We start from the raw sequence: 19,174 nt of genomic DNA, 5'->3' as shown, positions 1-19,174 counted from the left end.
TGATTATTTTTGTTTGTTGTGTGGTGTTTTGTGGGCCTTTTTTGCTCTATTCTTCTCCACACATTTTGTGTTTGTTTTGCATTTCATGGATTTTTTGTTTTTATATTTTATTTTTCACTTTGTTTTTCATCTTTTTGCAACTTTTCCGCTTTCTTCCTTTTTCTTCCTCATCGTTTCCACTAGAGTGGACTTTGGAGGTGGCTCTCTCTCTCAATTTCTGCTTTATGTTTGCATTTGTAAAATTAATAAATTTCCATGATAATAAATATATTGAGCACGCTGGGCAAGGCCGAGAGCATGCACGAGAAGTGGGAAAAATAAACTGGGAAATGCAACTGCACCCATCAGTGCAAATGCAAAAGGAAAAACAGACAGCATGAGCCAAGAGGATGAAGAGGAAAAACAAAACAGTTTGTGAAATTAATTTCAATTTCCGACTGATGCGTGTGTTTTTTTTTTTGTTGAACGCCTCTTTTACCCCACCTCACCCCCTTTTTTACTTTTACTTCCACCGGGCACAGTTTTCCACCGTTGTGGTGTATTTTTCTCTGTTGCACTTTTCCTCCCATTTGTTGAGTGAATGGGCTGCAATGAATAAAAGCGCTCGGAAGGATCATTTGTTTTCGTTGGCTTTGTTGTTTTCCATCCTGCTTCCTGCATTTGTTTTGTCAACCATCGGGCAGTTTTGTCAACCGTCCACCTACCCGAAGATAATGGAGTGTTTTCGTTCGGTAGATGAGCTTTTTTCCGGCTCGGTTGTATTTACTGTCCTTTTTTATTGTTCTGCTATTATCATTTGTTTTTGATTCTTTTCTTTTTGCTTTGGGTGTTCAATTCTAGGCGGAAGTTTCGTGCTTTCTCTATTGGAGAATGGATTTGTTTATGGGTATTTGTAGGGTTTTAAGTGAAATTATAGAGACAAATTTGTTTACAGAATGCAAGCACTGTAGTCATTATTTTAATATGTTTTTCAGTTTAGTTTTACTCTCTCTTATTATCAGATTTACATTAATTTGAGTAAATTTAATTATTTTTACGATAGTTTCTATTAATTTGCTTACTCATACTAATACGAATTAAGGCTAGCAGTTTTGTTGATTTTTATACACTTTGCTTTAAAGTTTTTGAATCTTTTCAAAGCATTTAGTCCTTTTTTCAGATTTATTCAGAATGCCATAAAATGCTTGAAAGGCACTTCACTCAAAGAAATGACTCAAAACGAGCCTTTTATCGCGAACAATGTCCCTCAAGACGTCTGAACACCACCTACCCGTAGACCAGATTTCCACCACCCAAAAGAACATCCATCACACATGCGGACCTTTCACTTTCACTAGGTCAACGACCCAGACCCCGGTTCGCAAACCAGGAAAAGTCGCACCACTCCCCTCCGTACGCCTCGCCTTAAACCACTGCACGGCCAAAAAACTGCAACGCTTCTCGTCCTTCGCACGGTCGTAAACCCCCGAGATACGGGACGAACTTGCTCGGCATACCGATTGCACATCCTTTTTATAGTGAAGAAGTCACTTAGTATGAGCGTAGCGTCGTACACACTCGTATGTAAACGTGTGTGAGACTGTGTGTGTGTGTGTCTGTGCGGGCTTTCGTTTTTTCCCCCCGAAAGGATGCAACTCGTGCAGTTGAGTCAGTGAGCTTGTGAGGCATGCAGCAGCCAGTCCCCTTTTGTCTGGTGCGCCTTTCCAAAAGGCCAGAATTTCCCAAAACCACACACACACACGGGCGCGCCGGGAAAGATGTGTTTTCACGTACACGTGAGCAGGAAAAGTGAAGCCAAAGTAAAACTCAAATCGCATTCAAATGACGCATATTTCAATTTCACTAAGCCAGGAGGTCAAGTTCACCGACGCGCACCGACCCGACCGACCCAACCGACGACGATAAAGTCGGTGCGATGATGACGACGACGGCGGCGGCGATGGGTGTGTGTGTGTGTTCCGTGACGAATAAATTTGAATTCTAAATCGCCTTCGGTCCGGGTTGGCTTGGGAGCTGTTGGAATGGGGGAGGGCGCTGGCCCGGCTCACCCGTGTATCCGGACCAGTTGCTTCCAGTGGCCATTAAGGTGCCGATGCTTACGGGATGCTTTCGGATTGCGAAAGCGTCGTTCGATTGATTAGTGGCATTTTGTCCGGGGGTTGAATCAGATTCCGATAAGACACGAAAACCCAGCTGCAGTATCGTGGATAAAGGTGGCAGTAAAAAGAAAGCTCGAAGGATTCATTCATGCAGCCTGCCAGGAGATAGACGTAGAGGCAGGTCAAGTGCGAGTCGATAAAAAAAAATACACTAAAGGACATCAAGTGGCTGCTCCTGGCGCCACTCTTATTTGACTTTCAAATGATGTAGCTTCAGGCTGGCCAAGGAATAGTGGAACTGTTTATGGAGAGTTTTGTCCGTTTCTTGAGTGGCTTATTTGGCGTGAGGTTTGCTTCAATTTAGAATCAATTTAGAGATAATTTTGTTGAAGAATCTCGTCGTGGTCGTGAGCCTTGGGTTATCTTTATCACACTCAAATCTGAACTTCAAATTATCTAACCGGCTGCACCCCTCACGCGAGGTGACATTTGTTGGCGTAATTTAAAATAAAAATTGACTTTCTTCTTTCCTCAGAACAGAAAGGATTGTCAGTCTGCGGATGGCCAACGACAGCCACAAAACTGACATCTTTTGCCTTCGTCAACAGTTTCCCGCAAAACCAATCACATGTACGCGTCATAAAAAACCCCCAAAACACGATACTCGCTCACCAAGAAGTCCTCTCCAAGGACACATTTCCCTTTCGATATGGTGCACATGCTGTGGCAGAAGCCGCGCCTGAAGTGATAGGGAAACATTTCACGACACAAATGTCAAAAGTGATGAGTCAAGCAGAAGTTACACACACTCAACCCTTTTCGCGTCGCTCTGCGTTTCCCGTTTCGGTGTTGCGCCATTGCGTAATGGCTAGGCGTCGATTCCGATTCCTGCCTTTCCCTGGTTCCCTTTGCGAACGCTGTGGTTAGCCGATGCGACTCCCCGGAGGGATGGGCACACTTCAGCGGCATATTTGCCTTCGGAACGGCGTTTAGGCTCTTCCTGCACACATTTGTTTATCGAAAAAATCCGATTCCTGTGAGTGAGGATTCTGGAGAATCGGGAGAGCAAAGTGTCAGTTTCTGTTACCACAACCGACAAATGGCTGGAGATGGGTTGTCTTATTTAAATAATAATGAGTCTTTTTTCTGGTCTTGGTGGCGTTGAAGCTTAAGCATTCTAGCGGTTCCTTCGACGCGGAATGCACTTTCTGGCATTTGAACGCACTCTTTGTTTGCTGGAAGGAGGCTTGAAGTGGAGCACACGCTCTCAAGTCCTCTTCGGCTGGGTGCGTGCATGTTCCATCGTACTTGAAGGGCTGTAAAACAAAAGAACTGCTGATCAAGGATGAAATAAAAGTGAAAACCGAAAAAAAAACAGGAGATGACTCCCCGCACAAGCTTTCCTTTTTCCGATGAAAAAACTGTCATCGTGGCCATTCTTGGTTAGGGGAAGAAGGAAGGTAGAAGGAGAAGCTACAAACCCAAGAAAAAAAAGATCTGTAAACCGAAAAACGCTAAACAAGCCAGCAAAACAGAACCCACAAGCTGACGTGTTGGTAAATATTGACATTCCATCAAAATTTGTGACAGATTTCTCATTATGATTTTACCCTTAGATTCGTTTTTGTTTCTTGCTGTGTGCTGGGTAGTGGCTGATCGGAAAGAGGAGTGTGTGTGTGAGTGTGGTGTTTGTTTGTACAAGCGTGATCAACCGGTCAGAAATAATAAAATTTTCCAAAACAAGGGGAAAGGTGGGAACCAAAGATGCTGAATGTCCTAAAAATTCTGGAAGGGAGGGCATTTGCATGGTTGCTCTTCGAAAAAGGAAAACTGATGGGAAAGGAAAAGAACTTTCCCAGAAAGGAGTGGGAAAAAGGATTCAAAGTGACTGTTATAAAAAATATAATTTAATCTCAGTGTTATTGATAAGAAAGTGATAGAGACTGGTCTGGTGATAGTTAGCGACAGCGGCGCTGGCCTTCACACGGCAGGACCGAGGCTCCAACCCCATTCGGATTTGACAGTCGCCCGTGGTGAGGACTGACTATCGAACTGCTTGAAATTATTAAGTCTAATATAGTAGAGAGTAGAGAGAGTAGAGAGAATGAGAGAGCTTATCCACATGACTTATCTGACTGATACTCCTCGATCATCCAGAGCCGATCGACGATTGCCCAGAGTCTAATTTGTCTGTTCTTAGCGCATGCAGATACTCTAATTTACTTTTAACAAGCATTCTTATCCAGTGACTTTCTCTAATCTGCTCTTGAATATATTTATAAACAAGTAAAAATTGCTTATAATGTTACTATGCATCGCTGCTTAAGGTCTGTCACTAGTAAAGTATTCAAATTTCGACTATTACAGCTCTCAATCTGCAATTGTTTAACACACATGTTGAGCAATCCTCGTTCTAAACATTCCCACATATAGCAAAATACTCACCACACACACACACTCAGCTCATTTGATTGTACTGTGCAAACCACACAACAAGCAATAGAACCACTTCTATTGCTGTGTGAATCAACCCACAAAATGGTTGATATAGAGTATCAGCCAGCCCGGTTTTCCCTAGCGTAGCAAACACATGCTACTCCTTGCCTGGCAGGGAGCGAGCCAAGGAATGCCAAACTTTTCCGCCCGATGTATGAAGATATAAGCACGCGCAGCAAACGGTTCCGGGCCGGGACATAAAAACCGTACCGCAAGTGTTTTTAATTAGCTCGTTCCGGTGCGCTGTAAAGTGGCGATTTGCTTTGCCCCGACCATCCCAGACCAGAACGCACGCACACCGTGTTTCGCACAAACTGGCAAAACTTCTGGTGCGGCAAGAACCTTGGGCTGCGATGATGAGGTTGCGGCTGTTGTTCGGCAGGAAGCTCGGCTTGTTCCTTGTTTGCTACTGTGCGGTGCGAGCCAGGAGGAGGCTTGTAATGAGTAAAAGCGGAGTTCTGTGGGTGGGTGGTTGGCCAAGGCGAAAATTGTGTGCTGTGGAAAAGTTGCAAGGAATTTCCCCACTTTGCCCGAGTAGCCGTGCCCGTTGCAGGGGCGAGCGACTTGTGCCGGTGCGTTCCAAGGATAAGTGGAACATAATTTAGTTGCGGTGTTAAAGTTGCGGTGCACGGTGTGAGTTATTGTTACTTCGTTAGCGCAACCCCGTGGCGGCCATAGCTTATGGGTGGCGGGTGTCCCGAGGAATGCAGATGTTGGGCTTCTGCAGGCCGCAAGCAGTCGCAGAAGATGTGGAGTTTGGTATTTTAAACGTTTCGATTTAAATCCCCATATTGTGGTTCTAGATATTGTACTGTTTTGAACTATCTATCGAGGATCCTCGTTGGAGGATTTTAATTCTTCACTTCATTCAAACGGATTGCAATCGTTGTCACCTACCAAACCGTATTCCTTATCTCACATCTAGGGACAAGGACTCGACGAACTGTTTCTACTTCCCCCGAAAACACTCGATTTGCAAATCAAGTATGCTGACCCTTTCTCCCTCTTAATTCCAACGCGAAACTCATCAAGATAAGCGAGACCGGAACCTTCTGGGGTCATCAAAGGACGTCGATGAGGATGGTCGATATGACTGCCCCGGATGTGTGTGTGTGTGTGTGCACCTTCATCAAAACGTCATACAGGATGTATCAAAATCGCATTATCATCTTCCACAAGACATCCCCGGGCCTGGTGGTGGCCTGGCAAGCTAGCGAGGCATTTTCCCAACGATCCCACCGAACCCAAGATAGCCACACGACAGTAAAGGGTGTCCAGGAGGTTCATTATCATCAGCAGCCAGGCCAGCCCAACCACCAGCGGAGCTTCATCCGGAACGGCTTTTCGGGTTGCCAATCGTGGCATATGTCACGTTTCGGTTCTTGCTAGGCTCTTTTTTTTTCGTTTGTTGCCTGATCCGAATCCTTTGCGGTTCCCTTCGGGTTGACAGTTCCCATCGACACCACCCCCCAGGGAAAAAAAGCGTAGAATGGAGAGAAGGAAGAAGAGTGAGACACAGAACAGGAAGACAAACGTCACCCTGTTGTATAGGGCGCCAGGGGTACCGTTGGGCGCCGATTAAAGCCGATTTTCTGTTTTGTCATTTCAATCTCATTTTCTGCACCGACGCCCTTTTCGGCCACACGCTGCCAGCTTACGGCGCAAAGCCTCGCAAAGACAATCAACGATTGATCGGTTTGTAGCGTCGTGTGTGTGTGTCTTTGTGGGAGGGTTGCTGGGTCCTCCTGCTGCCAGTAAAACCAAAGAAGGAATTCCAATCCAATACGCTCATCGGGAGAAGTTTAAAACATCAATCAATCAATTATTAATAACAAGTTAAATCCTTCCGAACAGCGGCGGCGGTGGAACGGATTTTCTTTGGAAGCAGCCCGATGCATGCAATGTCCGAGGGATGAATCACTGATGCTGGGGAGAGATTCGTCCATTGGTTGCAATTTCTTCTACTCACTGAGTTTTGGTAACTTTTGCGAAGAATTACATTCCTTTCACTAACAAAATCCTTATAAAGATCATCCAATTCGACTCCTCTCTTTCGTTCAACACAAAAGGAGTGACAACTTGACTTCATTTTTCAAACGCCAAAGAAAAAAACTCATCTCAATGGCACTCGATGAAACGGTGCAGACGGTTTCGTGCGGGCCGTACGGCATCGGAACAAAAGGACCCTTCCGAGCAACGCCACGCCACATTCCACTTGACGCGTATACCTTCACACCGACCCTTCGGCACAATCCCAATCCCGCTTCGGGTAACAACTCCCGCAGGGTACGAACCAAGCAACACCCGCTGCGAAGGCCACAGGGGAACAATATAACGCTTGCCTCACGCGCGTGAGCGCGAGTTGCAGGACGCGAATCCATCCCATACAAAACAGAAGGTTGCACCGGTGTAAAGCTAATCTTGCCCCGCGCCGTGGCCGGATTCACTTGCGCCTCTAATTCTTTCCAATTACAATTACACCATAATGTGTAAACGCGGAGTGCGCTCGGATGGACGGTGCGTTTGGCCGCGGGCTAGTTGGGTAGGCTCGATGGGTTCCCGGATTTTTGGGACGTGAATGTTGGCAATTGCCGAAAGGGAGAGTGTTGCTCGGCTAATTAGACAATTTAGTGCAACCGGAGGCAGTTGGTCGGTATGTGGCCTAATGAGATGAGGTATCGGGTACTCGGAAATGGTCAAATGTATCTATTAGGGAACGGGCTATGATGAACAGTCGAGTGCGATGATACAAGTGCAAATGTGCCATCAGTGTTCAGCAGGGAAAATAGTTTTGTGATGACTGAAGGACCTAGAAGAGATTTTTTGTTAGAGAGGTTCTGGAGATCGATTTGGATATATCAGCTGAGAAGGATTCGAATTTACTTCCTAAAGTTCTTCTTTTCATAAAATTTATTTTCTTATTGCATTTCAAAATATTTCAAACTACTTAACAAAAATTATAATCTCTTAGAACCTTGGAATCGGGAGGTCTTCTTCAATGCTATAAGGTGTTCTAATTTGCCAAGATTTCCTTTGAATTTGATAGTACTGTAAGCTCCTAGACCACCTATATACCGAGTAGAACCAGGGTTCTGATCCCATCTAGACCGCCTCCCAAGTCACCAGAAAGTTTAGCAACAGAATGCGAAAAGGGAGGCCGAATCCTTTGATGGTTGTAGTGCCAAGGAAGAAGAAGATGTAGCTCCTTTTAGCCACCTAAAAGCTAGTGAAGCTCCAGGAACGACTTCCATTTGTAATGCAGGTGGAAGTTGGTTCCCTGTCCTATCTGAGGAGATCCAATGCATGAATGATCCTTACGACATAGGAGATACAACGCATAGGGTCCATTTAATGTAGATAACGAGAACAGCGTTGCCTAGCGAGAATAGGAATGGCCGAATCAAATGATTTATCAGCTATCAAAATTTTGCCTTACTGATTCTTTACCTCAGCTGAGAATCGAACCTGAAAAGCTGTCAAATTCCTTAAGAAAAAGGATCATCAAGCTCCAAAGTCCAAGTTCATCAAGTATTTGGAGAAAAATAATTCCATCTAGTATCCTCAACTTGACCAACGGGCGTTTACATCCACACGTCCACGACTCCATCTGGCATATCCTCCACAAGATTGATTTAAAACACATTTACGATGGTCGTTTTCATATAACAAACCACACTTTAAACAAAAGAATTGTATTTTTCTTTACAGAACGCAACACTGACACTGCCATTTGAACACCCTTCAGCATCAGCAATAAAACCTAACGCAAAATCCTCGGTCCCGGAGCTCCGAGCGAAACAAAAAAAAAAAAACACATCCCCGAATGGTTTCAGCATTCTTGTCAAGTAAGCAAATCCTTCAGCTTCATCCACGGTTATTCACAATACGTACTTCGTCAAGCGACGGCGGATGCAAAGCAAGCGCAAATGCGGAATTGTCCACCCGTAAGCGGCGGACGGGTACCGCATTTCTTCACCGACCGAAAGCGCACCATAAGGAACTTTCTGTTCTTGACGGCTATAAAATTTGACGACCCAGGCTAAAGAGGGACCGTGGCGAGCGTTGGCAAAGAGAACATAAAATGCGCGTTCGGATCACTGCTGCTGGTGTCATCCGGCACAGGGGAAGAAAAAAAAGGACATCCTTCCCGGAGCTGCTGGACAGTGCTTACAAGCTCCATTACCAGCGTCTTATGAGTGTCATTTCGGTCGCCTGCGTTAGTCTTCATCGGTACGCGAGCCTTCTCGACATCGTTCCGCCGTTATCATTGAGCCGAATCGGTTAAATGGAAAGCGAATTGGAACTAGATTCGGGGGAGGGCGTAAAAAAAAACCTTGAAGAGGATGAGAGGGAATAGTTGACTTCTTTCTTTTTATTTCTTCAACCATCCCTTGATGGTCGCCGTTATGTTGTACCCTCGCAGAGTACGCACGAACACAAGAATTTCTTATCAGTCGAATGTCGAATGCGGGTGTGCGGGTGACATCGGTTCAGACCATTCACCCAATAAAAGGGGTTTTTTTGGCGATGAATTCCTGCCAAAGTAAAAAAATCATTCCGTGCGGAAATCTTGCCCGGTAGAAAAGCGTCAGAAGAAGAAGAGCGGGAAAACCTCCACTGGCCATTTGTTACGGTGAGTGAGTTTTAGGATTAGTCGATAACGGTCGGTTCATGACCTTTCGGAAGCGTTGGAGTTTATGAGAAGTGTCCAACTTCTTTTTTTCTTTTCATCCCTTTTCCCCTCTTCCAAATGACGAAAGGATGAACCACGATCGTTGGCAACAGGCAGACCGTTCGAGACCCCGGTAACCCGGAAACAGTTGTTTAATTGATGTTTTAATTACTTCGCGCTACCGCGTGACCGCGTTCGGAGGCTGGTTAAGGAATTTCATGAGCCATTCCGTCATTAAATGCTCTGGCCCGGCGAGGTCCCTTGGGGAAGGGGACAGCCGAAATGACAAGTCTTCTCGATTTTTAATGACATCATTGTGGGACTCCCGACTCCGATTGGGGCCGAGGGTTGAGATGGTTTGATGATGACCATTTGACACCCGCCGGTTGTACTTGACTTTTGACACATTTACTGTCACTGTGAAGCGATGGGTTGGCTTTCTTGGAGACTTGCTGGATTGGGACGACAGAACGGGTACAGTTTTATACGGCGATACATTTACTGCATGCTATAAAATGCATCCACACACCATTAAAACCCGTCTCAACGCGTCGTGTGTCGTGTACCGGTGTCAGATTTTGATGGGTAACGCCACTGTTGGCTGCGGAGGAATCGCTTCATCTCTGAGTTTGCGATGAATGAAGTGAATGTAATTCGCGAAATTTTAAAAGCCATAAACACGGTCTCTTGTGTCCATTTTGCTCCCTCGCTCTCTCACTCATTCATTCTGCTACGTTGTATGCTAATAAGGCGTAAGTGGCTGGTTAAATGGCATTGTAATCGTCATTATGATGGTGATTTTAAGCATACAATTGTGTCAGGTGTTAATTTGCGCAACAAAATATGCTGTCAGATTTTATTGGACTGCTTGAGATTCACTTTACATGCCAACAATCCTTTGCCAGTAGTTGAGCGTTTTCATTGCTTTGAAGAGATACTGAGATGAGACTCAAATATTTTTTAAAAAGCCCTATTTTCCATTTTTTTTTAGTAGAATTCGAATCCGTTGAACTTAAGTCATAAATTTTGATACGCTTGCCTTTTTACTACCACGACAAAAAAACCTAAATCAAATTCGATCATCCCCTCGGTAAAGACCAATCTCTCGCTCTCTCTCTCTCTCTCTCTCTCTCTCTCTCTCTTTCTCTCTCCACAGCTCTCCAGCTCCTGCACATCCAATTCCAGCTGCATGCGTGCCGATATTACTTTAAAACCCAGAAGTAAGATAATAACCCCCATTGAACCAATCCTCCTACGATCAGCGCATTTCGCCACAGAAATCAACCACAAACCGACGCTTTGAAGGGTGAAAAACCTCGTCACAACGCAACCGAAAGCCTTCCGGGGTGAGTTGCCTTGTGGAAAAAAGAAACGTCCTCAACCTTGAGGACGAGCGTACGAGCGTAACGAACGGCGACAACACCGCCGACACACGCACGCACGTCGCCCAAGAAGCCCGATCGCCGGTTTGTCATAATTTTTGAGCCTAATATCATTTTCCGTTGCCGTGTGCTCAATTTAAAAGGCCTCGGCTGCATGGCGTACCAGACGTGCCGGGAAAGGGGATGAACTGTCAAAGGACTGTTCTGCGGGCGAATCCCGAATCCCTGTAACGAGGGTTGATTTAAGACTCAAAATCCCAACCGAAACGCACGGCGAAAATGTGACACACACACAGCAGAGGCACCGTGTCCTCGCTTGCCTCAAGGACTGGAAGGGATTCGTACTCCGTCCCAAAAGTAAGACGAAAGCAGGCGATTGTACTTTCACCACCGAAACAAGTGGAACTACCATTTTCGCGAAAATCTGCTCACATTTTCTTCGGCCTTTCCTGCAGGCGTTTGTTTTGCGGTGGTTTCCGAAATGTTCGACACATTTTAACGAAACACCACACTTCCAAAGTGTTGTAGTAGTAGTAGTTTGGTGGCTTGTTTGGCTGCGGTTTTCCCATTTTGCCAGGTGGTAACAGCTGGCTGTAAGTGAGTTTTGAAACCGCGTCTGACGCGCAAAAGATTGAGTATGGGCGTACACATCGGGTGGGGGGGAGGGGGATTGGATTGATTGGGCTGAAACTTTGAACGGGGAGGAAAAATGTGTTGCACTCCGTGTCTAATGCCGGTGGTTGCCGCAGAAAGTGGGAATGTTTTGGTTAAATTGTAACACAAATTGTTACGTTACAGCTTCGCACGAGTTGGGAAAGTGAGCCAAGGTCAAACAAACATTAGCATTCTAATGCAGGTATTGAGAGGAGATGATATTTCGCAGATGGTAAACTAGAGCTCAAGAGTCAAGTGTTTGTAAAATAATTCCTGACGCCCAGCCGAAAAGTCTTGTAGAAGTATTTCCAGGAATATGATCTCTTGCCAGTCATGAGTTTCAACAATTTAGTAAGTATCGTACTCTAAGATGTCTATTCATTGGGCATGGGTGGCTTCAAACAGTGCGTTGACCGAACTATGGCTCTACTTAAATCTTGTTTCTTTCAGGATCCTCTAAGTTTTAACAGCTACTTCAGGCCTTTTTAATTTTGCTTCATTCACACTCGTTGTCTAACACAGGAGTTTAACAGCTGGCTGATGGAATATTAAACGTTCTTTGTCTAGGGCTCCAACATCTCCTAGTTCTTCATTCCAGCTAGTAGATGATAGTATGAACAATCCTTCGAGTGTGATTCATTGTCTTTTCTCGGATATTTCACTCTAAATAAATTTCTATTGATGTAAAATTTCCTTTAATCACAGAAGAAGGACAGCTTGGTACCTTGAAAGACTGCCCCAGAACAATATCAATGTATCCACCAAGAACGAAGATATGAACCGGGATGTTCAGACCATCTCAGACCAGACTCAGACCTTCTGAACGCCAGTTAAAGGAGGATGTAGGAAATAGATCCTTGGAATTTCTCTTTGAGCCTTGAGTAGTCTAGGCCTGCCACCTTCTGGCTTCCTGAAGTAGATAACCTCCATAGCAGGAGAGTCAATCTTACGTCTTTGAACCCAGTTCTTAAAATATTTTAGCAAAAGGTACTCCAAATCAAGGCAAATATACATTGCAAAGGAAGGAGAACAACTCGGTGACTGCATCTACATCTATCCGTCAAGAACGAAGGCATGATTTAGGAAAATGAGACCTCCTCAGATCTTCTGAACTCTTGAAGGGAGGTGATGCAGATGCTAGGTCCTAGATATAAGTTTTCGCTGCAGTTTGCGCTAGTTTAACACTCTGTGGTCTCTATTCTTTCTTTATGTCTACTGATGGCACGACAACCTTGAGAGGTCTCGGCCTGCCAATTTATGGCTTCCTTGGCTTGAGATATCCGGTAGCAGAAAATTCTGAATATTGTCTTTGAACCTAATTCTTTTTATTTTTTAGCTATATGTAATCGTAATCAAAGTTACGTTACTTGCCATTTGCCAACTGCTCGCCAAAGACACCCAATTCCATTCTCCAGCCCCTCTATGATGTAACACGCTCACTTCAGTTGTCAATCGTTTGTTTGTCTTGCTGCCTGCACAGCAAATCATCATCATCATCGTCGTCTTGCATTACAGCTCGTTTACTGCAGTTCTCGGCGCGTAAAGGCGCGATGCACCACTCCCTCCGGAGCCAGGAATGGACAGATTAATTGATTTATGTCCCGTCCCGGAGCAAGGAAACACCTCCACATCGCCGATGTATTGATGGCAATCGAAACGATCTAAACGCGCCAATCGACCCACGGATCGATCGTGTGTCTGTGAGTCCATGCGGGGTTTTTGACGGGCGAGCAGTTCAATTTGAAGTGTTTCATATTTGGTGCCGTTTGCGAACCGATTTGCGTTGACACGTTTTTGTAGGTGGGCTGAAGCGTCGTTGCTTTGTTTTAGTTTTTTTTCGCAACCAATAAGACAGCCATTAATCATTGATTGCATATTTTAATAGAGATATTACCACAGCACCCGAACACATTTTTCTTCCGAGGGTTTTTTTATGGAAGAGGAGCGATTTTCTGATTAAAAAATTGTTTCTTGCAAAATGATGCTTAAAATTAACAAAAATGGAACCTCATCAGTGTGGAAATACAGGCACACACACACATGGTTGGGGTTTGTTTTTTCTTCCCAACTCAGACTCTCTCCCCGAGGAGAGTTGTCCCCGTACTGGAGTCGTGACTGAATTATGTTATGCAATCAAACATTTGCATTCTTTTATGAGGTGTAGATGAGATGAATTGAAATCAATTATGGTAACTGTTTGTTTTTCCACGCGCCTTTTTTCATTTTCATTGGGATTTTTTCTTTTTGCTTCTCTGTTCGACCCCAAAACGGTTCCGGTTGTTTGCTTTACGTTTGATCAATTTTATGAACTGTCCATTTAAATGAGCTGTGAGCTCGAGTGTCTGTGGCTGTAGATAGGGGTTTTTTTTTGTATTTTATTTTCAAAGTGCCAATTAAAATAAGGCAAATAGAGATAATTAAAAAAAATAATTGTTGGAAATTTACTTATCTGTTTTCCTTCTTTTGTTGGTTTCTCTTCTATAAGTTCCTCTTTATTTTTATCTATTACTTTTATATTATTGTTTCACTTTTCTACGTTTTTGTTCATTTTTAACATTTTCAAGAAATTGTCATACTTTAATCCCCAATTTTCCAAATTTTCTTCGTATTTGCTACATTTTAACCACATTTACAAATCAAACCCTATTTGGCACCTTCTAATTGCATTCAAACACGACCCGTATGGAATCCCGTATGTTCTATCTAATTTTTCCAACCCACGCTCCGCAACCTGGTTTCCTTCTTCTCCCTTACACCGCCCCACGCGGCCAGAGAATCCGTGACAAAATCGCGTCCAAACATGCCCGGCTGACGAATCGCAATCAAATAATTTCGAATGCAAATAGTATCCATTAATAACAACAATAATGATCGCGTAATGGAATAATTGATTGATTAGTTGTTTATACGACCGCAGCCCCGCTCCCGGTGGTTAGTTTTTCCTGCCGGTTACCCATTTCCACCGAACCCCGGGGAGAAGCCAACGGAGTGAGCCTAATACAAACTAACACTTTTCACAGCCATTAGCGTATTGCGCACGTTATTCGAATTTGCAATAGTTACGAATGAATGAACTCGATGATTAGGTTGTCGCAAAAGTAGCCCGCAGCAACCCGCGTCGCCTGATTTTCCTCCGTGGATAGTGGGGTGGAAAGGGGGGGAGGGGATGGTTGGTCGCCCGGGTCTCCAATTTAGATTGGAGTGCATTTCAATTGGCTAGAGGCTGCATTAGGGTCTGCATTATCGTATCGGACCTCCGAGCCACCGTCCAGCTTTCCGCCTTCCCTCCCCTCTTTTCTCACCTGCATTCGGGCTAACCGGGATGATGCCAAGTGAAAGAATTGGTCGAATAAATAAATTTAAAATTTATGACGTGCAAATTAGATAAAGCATTATTATAGCATGACCCCCAGCAGCGGCTCCACGTGACCAGCAACCCGCGTTTCTGGCGCTCCTCCCGCTGGGTTTGGGTCCGTTCCGGCGACTAAATATCGATCACGTACCCTCCATCGGCACGTGATGAAGAACATTTTGCACAGATAATTGGAATGCTTCCATCAAGGAGCGGGTCAGATAATGCTGGAGGTGCTGGTGTAGCACAACTTATTCCAATCAATTATAAGGTCGTGAAGGAGCAGAATCATTGATTGAGTTCTTATAATTCGAGCCTAAAAATAAGGACAAGAGTTGGGCCAGCAAACCAAAAAATTTGCTCCACTTCTACTCGGTCGTGTAAATTTATATAGAGATAGTTCACATCGGGTTATCGTAGTGCACTCTTGCCCAATCTTCCCACCCCATTAGCTCCGCCGTCCAGTGGAATCGATGATGATAAAATTTTAATTAGAAGATCAAAATGGTTTTACGCTTGATTGTGATATGATCCGCTGTGTGCTAATAAAATGAGCGATAGTTTCACGTCCTTTCCACCTCTTTTTTTTTTTGAGTGCTTTCATTTCCATTTTCCAATTCACATCACATATGTTTGGGATGCGAGTGATTGAAAATGTTCCCAACACCCCTACCAGCAGCCCCACCGTGTGGGCGGCAAGCACATAAAATCTGCACGTACACAAAAACCGCAGGCACGCGGATGCATTTTGTACCGATTGATCCTGAATGGAGCGCGCGCGTGTGTGTGTGTGTGGTCACCATTATTAATTGATCGACGAGTCGCAATCCATTTTTAATAAACCATTTGCTGCTGGCGAAGGTGCTGCTACCCTCGGCTACCGGTGCCAGTGGTAATCTTTTTCCCGACAATCGGAACATATCGAGTGCGAGTTCGTCAATTAATGAGCATTAAACCGGGCACAGGAGCACACAGCCGCGTGGTCAACCTGTAAAGCCGACACCGAGCGTGCGATCGTGCATAATGAAGTGATTCATCGATGAAGTGTGGCGCTCTGGAGGAGTTGTTCTTGCCGGGGTGATGGACCACCAGGAATTGGCCGTCTGTGAGCGCCATCCAGCGCAAGATTTCCTTTTCTGGCTGCAATGGGAAAGGTTTTGTACGGGCCCTGCAAGAAATGATTAATTGCCCGTCAATCAGCTGTTGGGCGATATGGAATCGGGGCAAGTCAATCACGCTTAAATGATGTTATTACGTGCAATCGAGATGACGATTACCAATGTGTTTGTTGTACGAGAAGAGTCTTTTCTTTTGTGGTTGTTCGTTAAGACGAGAATCAGAAAGCACCTATGATTGTGAAGAATTACATATCGTCTTGAAGTGGTTCTGGATGATTTATTTTTTTTTTTAAGTTTAAGAAAGTCAAATTAAATCTTTTAAAAATAATAGAAACTTTTCTTTGAAACTTGGGGAAAGAACTGTAAAAAAACAACCAAAAATTATCAAAAAACAAAAAATACAAAAAGAGTATTAAAGAACAAAAACTACAGAAAATATAAAAATAAAGTAGAAAATAAGAGACACAAAGAGAAATTTAAAGAATTTTTGAGAAAGACGTGAAGAAAGAAAGAGCGAAAATAATACAGAACCGTTTTTTTTATTACAGGGTTTTTCAGTTGATAAGGCAATAGCATCAATTTTTATGGCTGGCTTCTTAGATGAAATGGCAAACAAAGCTAGTTGATATGGAGACGACTTCAGATGACAGGTCATAGTAGCCGTAGATAGTGCACGCGTCCAGCCAGCGCTAAGTACGTACAATATCAACGGCTGCTGTGACCATATCAGTTTTATTCTTCTTTTTTCATGTTCTGTTTTCCTTTGCTATGATTTTTTCTCTAAATGTGTTGCTTTATTTCATACTTCAAAACAGTTTTATTTTATTTTAATTTCTTTTATTATAATTTTTAATAAAGAATTTGTTATTATGTTTTCGTTACTTTAATGCTTTAGGTCCCCGGTTAATTTTTTTCATTGGTAAATTTTTATTCAAACAATTTTATTCTAACGATCGTTTTTGCGCAACCAGCAAAACAACTTTCAGTTTCCTTCTCAACTACATAACTTACCAGTTTATGGTCGCATGTTTACATGGCTCTTCGCAACATTCAATTTCCTTGACCACCGACCGCATGTACCTAAGCCGTTTTACACCAACCTTCACCGATCAGGATGGCCAAACAGCATTAAAAGCCGCATACAAATCGGCTCGTTTTGCTAATCCACATTTGATGAGGACACACGGCGGCTACACCGCGACTACACAGCGGAATAAGCTGCCAACATTCTGAACTGGTAGATATTTTACGATTTTACAAACCAACCGGGCTCCGGCTTCTCTCGTCATCCTCGGCTCCTTTATGATGGTTGTAAATTTCAATGACAAATCGTCACCCATCGCTTCGGGCCGCGGTTGCTTTTCGGGGGGGAGGTGGTACATTCTGAGATTTTATAAGCTGGAAACTATTCTTTTCTCGCCCGCACCAGCAACTCTTTTATTAATGACTTCATCTTCCGCAGTACCGGCACGCACACACCGTGTGGGCTTTAAAGTGTGCGTTCGAGCTGCAGTGTGCAACTATTTAATCGAATCGAGACGCACAATCGCTTGCAAACGCCAGCGCTCTTTTGTGATCGTACCCGATGCACAACAAAACGACGACATGGTCGCGGTATGAAATAAAATGAACAGAATAAAATCAAAACAAAACTACACGGATCATAAGCGGGTGAAAAAGCAACAACTCAACCACCAAAACCCGCCCACACACCGGACCCGAATGAATCATTCGCTCAAGCGAAACTGGTTACGATTTGTATCGCGGTTTAAGCAGCGGACGACAAGCGCACGGAACGGAACTCCTGCCGAAATGGAGGGCTCAATGGAGGGCGCTACAGGCCAACCGTAACCAACACACTACAGTACAAAATATAAATGTACAAACAAATCGAAATCCTCCACCGCCAGCGCCAACGAAACCCTTTTTGAGCAAATGAATGGTGTTGAAAAATTAACAACAACGGTTGGTTTTTGCGGAAGATGCAACAAAATCTGTTCGGTTCGGTTCGGTTTTCTTTCTGGCACAAAGTTTGCGTTGGTATACCGGTTTGACCGTGGACCTGACTGGCAGCCCGGACTGGGCCACCACTCTGGGGCGTTTATTTCTCAATTGATCATATCACGCAGCAGTTAATAATAATCTTTGCCTGGCAAAGATTGATCACGGCGTGCGAGAGCTGAGTGTTATTATTTTGAGGTCCTATTTTGTTGCTCTTCTCCGCCACAGGTTGGGCGTCTCTTGAGGAGTGTGTGCCTTAAAATATGCAAACCATTTAGCAATCAAAATATTTTCCCGATCACCACGATCGTGCTCGGAGCTCTTTACTGCGGAAGACGGGACACGGGAGAAGGATAATCTGTTTCTAATTTTCTAGATCCTCCTCCATTCCCTTTGGGGGCCCGGTCCACAAGAGACACAAAGCAGGTGACAATGAGCCGATCTGCGGATCGGATCTTGCGGCCCCCCATTAATTGATACCCCATCGAGCGGGATGTCAAATCTAATTTACGATCCATTATTCACAATTTATGCTACGGTACGAGATTTATTCATCCCCGGGTCCCCTTTAGGCTACTAATCCCATCCTACTGCAAACTTCTCCCACTGGCTACCTCAATATTTGGCTCCAAATCGTTATCGTTTGCAAGGAACTACCGAGCTTCACACAACTTCACCACCACCCAAAATGATCGACATTTTGTTCGCAGCATATCATGCCCTCGTCCTAGAAGAAGAGGTTGAAAATTTGCATATTTTAGTGTGTGTCTGGCAGGGGTCTAGGGGCCGTCGCACAGGAGGGAGCCATCGGTATATTGGCACCAATTGAATGGCTGGAGAAGACCGGGCAAACTAGCAGAAAAATCTGTCTCCAAATCGCGCCACTCGGAGCAATAATCGTAAATGTGGACTTTATGATTTATTGTGATAGCTGGTAGGAAGGCGCTTTGTGGCTCGAGCATTTACGGGTATCTTCTTTCGATTGAGCATGTTGAAGTTATGATATAAATACTTTTCTTGAGGAAGGTTCAAATTTATCATGAAAACTTCACCTTTGATCGACACTCCTCTCGCGATGCTGAAATCGATCGTGCGAAGGGTGACTTGATCGTATGACAACCTTGCCACAGCCGCTTGGTTCGAGCCGTGTTGCGTATTTTTTTCGATGTGAGCTAGTTTCCCTCTGTGCTGTTGCTTCTCTGCTGTCCTCGCGTAAGGGCGTTACACACACACAGAAAAAAAAAACCAGACCAGGGGCACCAGGGTCCAGTATTGTGCCCAACCCTTAGCAACTGCTGGCTGAAGCGTTTTTCCTTCAGTTCAGTTCGATCGAGGTGCACGATTCGGGTGATGATAATGAAGAAGATGGCGTTTAGCAGACGATTTGCGAGCGGTTTTCG

At 44.4% G+C, this 19,174-nt stretch overlaps 1 long non-coding RNA gene across 1 annotated transcript; it reads left to right on the top strand.

The window, feature by feature from the left end:
• Positions 1 to 7,832: 7,832 nt before the first annotated feature.
• Positions 7,833 to 12,295, top strand: LOC118510402. The gene is made up of 3 exons (XR_004906004.1): positions 7,833 to 8,440; positions 10,424 to 11,654; positions 11,754 to 12,295. It is a non-coding gene; the product is annotated as an uncharacterized LOC118510402 (long non-coding RNA).
• The last annotated feature ends 6,879 nt before the right edge of the window (positions 12,296 to 19,174 follow it).

This window comes from Anopheles stephensi, chromosome 3 (assembly GCF_013141755.1).
Source record: "Anopheles stephensi strain Indian chromosome 3, UCI_ANSTEP_V1.0, whole genome shotgun sequence".
Taxonomy (NCBI): domain Eukaryota; kingdom Metazoa; phylum Arthropoda; class Insecta; order Diptera; family Culicidae; genus Anopheles; species Anopheles stephensi.
This window is presented reverse-complemented; position numbering and strand designations above follow the sequence as displayed.